Raw genomic sequence first — 3,757 nt, 5'->3', positions numbered from 1 at the left:
CCGACCAAAACCGATCAAACCCGACTCAAACTGGCCAGATCGGTTTTGCTTAACACTGGATCAGTTTCGGTTTCTATGTCAAGTAACCCGATCAGGTCGGGTCGGTTGGAAAAACCACAGTAAACCGACCCGACCCGTGAACAGCCATACTAAAAATCACATATGGCAATGGATTATTTTGTCCGTGTCCATATGTTCAATTTCGTATTTAACTTGGCCACGGTTTCATGAACCGTTGCAATACATGCTTTAGTTTTGAGACGGTTATAATATTAACCGTTGCAATACGTATTCTACTTTTCATGAAACCGTAGCTACATGTTTGCGCGGGTTTTTCCTCAAATTTCCATCATCTGAAAATAAGCATTGCCCGCGCATACCTTCTTCTTGCGCGTCTTTCTCTCTCCCTCTCTCTCTCTACTTCACTCTCTCCGTGCCTGCTTCATTCTTTCCATCTCTCTCTGCTACACTCTTTCCCTCTGTTCGTGCTTCTCAGGTTATCGGTGTTCAAGGAGTGAAGCGACGGTGAGTCGAAAATCCTCAGGCTTCTTCTGGTGCATCTCTCTTCAAGCAATGGTAAGTTTCTCTATCCCTCTTCTTCTTCTTCTTCTTCTTCTTCTTCTTCTTCTTCTCCTTTCTCTCTCTCTCTTTCTCTCTTTCTCTCTTTCTCTCTCTCTCTTTCTCTCTTTCTCTCTCTCTGTCGTATTCATTTTTTATGCTCACTTTGGCCAGATTAGAGCTCTGCATTCAGCAGTGTTAAAGCGAACTCTATCCCTCTTCTTCTTCTTCTTCTTCCTCTCTCTCTCTCTCTCTCTGTCGTACTCCTCTCCCTCTCTCTCTCTCTGTCCTATTCATTTTTTATGCTCACTTTGACCAGATTAGACTCTGCATTCGGCAGTTTTAAAGCGAACTCCAGGCTTAGGTTTTTTGGATGGAAGGGGCTTATCTCAGTTACCTTTGAGCCTAAGAATGGTTACCCGGTGCTAAAACCTCGAGGTTAGGTTTGTATCCAGCCTCCTCCCCATGAACCTAGGTAGCAGTGACCAACATTGTGTAATGGCCTTTACCAAGAGCCATGCAAGCTATTTTGTTGTTCGGTACATTGTTATTATCCTTGATGAAATAAGTGACCCTTGATCCATAGTTGATGTCAAAATCTTAGATGTATTTTATTTATATTTTGTATAGTTTGATATTCCTAAATTCATGTAACCATGCGTAGTTTTGTTAATTCAATGGACTTCTCATACTAGCTTTATATTATGTTGGTTATTGAACTCATGGAAAAAATTGCAAAAATAATTAAATCTATTTGCTTGTAGAGAGAGCTTCAGCGAGAACTAGAGAAGACAGTCTGGGATTCGATCTTCAAGGCGGGAATTTTCTTCCTCCACAACCAGTAGGTATGTTACATATGCTTTCCTCTGAGATGGGTCAACATTTTTTGATCCAGAGCATGTAGGCCAGACAAGCAATTGTTCGTGACTACTTCATATTGGAAATTATCAACATTTCATCAAAAAACGAATTTATTTATCTCATACTGAATCCTATTAAGAAATTCTCTTAAGCTACTCTGAATTATTTCTACAATGGTCTTTCAATGAGGGCTCTCACATCAGACTGAATAGGGAATGCTTTACTAAGGAGTCATATTGGATGCTTGCTAAGGGCTTAGCTTCCCATCATAACATACCATCTAGGTGGTTTATGGACCCAGGCAACTCAATTAATGTGGCAACCTTTTAGAAGAATGACCTGATGAGTGACAACCACAATATTTAGCATCCGGTTAATGCCGAAAATTTGTGGATCATTTTCCATGAGTCTGTATGTGTGTGCCTTAAGACTCTCCATGGATGTTGGTGTATATACAAGTATCTTGTCCAATATTGGTAAATATATGTTTTACATAGAGTTTCCCTTGCAAGCTGATAATCTTTATACAATATTTACATCAGCCAGTGTAATATAATGCAACTAGTACTCTGCCTGCTACAGCATATATTCATGCATGGAGATTGTTAAGAATTTGTGGGACAAGTAACTGAAGTACGATAGGAGTGTGAAGTAAATGTTAGTGTCATAATAGAGAAAATGATACCATTAGAGAGGTATTGTCCTCTGATCATTTTGGATTGTCATTGTCAATGGTAATCCTTAAAAGGCTGAAGCAACTTGAGACAAATTGCTCAATATCCCAAAAGTTTGTCAATGATAACATCTGCTCTTCCTGTTATTATAAGATTTGTCCTTTGGACCACACATTCATGCAAGGCTGACAATCTGGCATAGGGGAGAGTTGTCTTGATATGATGGGCCACCCCTTTACTGTGTCATAATAGCCCAAAAGTCATACAAATTGGAGAATCCTAATTCCCCAAAATTTCACTGTCAGCTTGCTTCAGCTGAAGATTTTCAGCCTGAACTTCCAAAATACCAAATTGAGAATTTAATTTATCTAACCAATACATTATGGATAATTGGTTTATGAGCTTTCTTTGGACCAAAAAGTCATGTTCCTATGAATTTGCTTTGCCTATTGTAAAGAATGTTTTGGTGGCCACGAACCACATAGTCTTTGCTGCATTTAGTGATTTTACAGAAACATGTTAACATCTGTGGTGTTTCCATGTGTAGCTGGCCTAGGGAGAGGTATCGAGAAAGGGAAAATGGGAGATCAGGGAATGAAGGTGGCATGAGGCCAAGCAGCAGTGGCCATGAGAATCAACCTGCAACTTCTACCAGCGTGTCATCCATGCCAACTGTTGTTCTAGCTAATTAAACGGGTGGCCTTAATTAGCTAATCTCTGCTCATCAGGATAATTGAAAGAGAACAGTACTGTTGCCAAGTTGGCAGAACAAAGTTGCCATGAGAAAACAACTATTTTGACAGAGTGGTGTGTGACTTGGGGCCAGTTGTTAAACGTCCAAAAACCTGCACCCAATGGGTGTGGCAGTGCAGCAATCTTTAGGCACAAATTTGTACTGATCAGATGCAGGGGACCGGACCCAATTGATGCAGCTGCCTTCAGGGCTGGACTAATGTCTTTAAGGCAGGCACAAATTTGTACTGTTTGACCCTTTCTCTTAAGTTACTTCCATAATTCTGGGGTCCCAGGACATGTATGGTGTCCCTAATGTCTTTAAGGCAGTTGCTCCCTTAACAACATCCACATGTCTAGGCATGTGGTGGAGGGTCCAAAACCTAAAAATTGAAGCTTAGAAACATGACAATCCTTATGGGATGATGCTTACCCATTTGAAAAGCATGCTCCCTGATATATCAAATCAAGAGGACAGATCCTCCATTAATTTGCTTTGCTTTGTAGATAGACTTCCTACTGTGGGCCCACCAAATGATGGTCTCAATAACACACCCCTGAGAATTCCCCTCATACCCAATTGAAAAAAATAATAATAAATAAAATGGTAGAAGAAAGGAAGGTACAGAATATCAATAATACCATCTTTAAGACCCTTAACAATTTCTCCTGACTAGGGCATTCCAAAACTTTGAATGCATTTAGTTCAGCAACTTGTTCAGTAACTGATATTTCTTTTTCAGTTTAACTATCTGTTGATGAACTTAAAAGAGTGAAATGAAATGACAGAACAGGATACAGTTGGCCGACCTCATATAATTGCAACAAGCTTTGTTGAGTTGAGTTGGGTAGTAGTACCCTTTAGGCCATGGCTCTGAACCAGTCATGGCTGAGACCGTTTCAAAGGTCACATGATCCTATACCCATGATAC

General features: G+C 40.1%; 1 long non-coding RNA gene across 1 annotated transcript; it reads left to right on the top strand.

Annotated features, from left to right (window-relative positions):
- Window positions 1-372: 372 nt before the first annotated feature.
- On the top strand, window positions 373-3,315 carry LOC148864287 (uncharacterized). The gene is made up of 3 exons (XR_016110401.1): window positions 373-576; window positions 1,323-1,403; window positions 2,641-3,315. It is a non-coding gene; the product is annotated as an uncharacterized LOC148864287 (long non-coding RNA).
- Window positions 3,316-3,757: the final 442 nt, after the last annotated feature.

Source organism: Nelumbo lutea, chromosome 3 (genome assembly GCF_056320005.1).
Source record: "Nelumbo lutea isolate HS-2025 chromosome 3, American lotus-T2T, whole genome shotgun sequence".
NCBI lineage: Eukaryota > Viridiplantae > Streptophyta > Magnoliopsida > Proteales > Nelumbonaceae > Nelumbo > Nelumbo lutea.
This window is presented reverse-complemented; position numbering and strand designations above follow the sequence as displayed.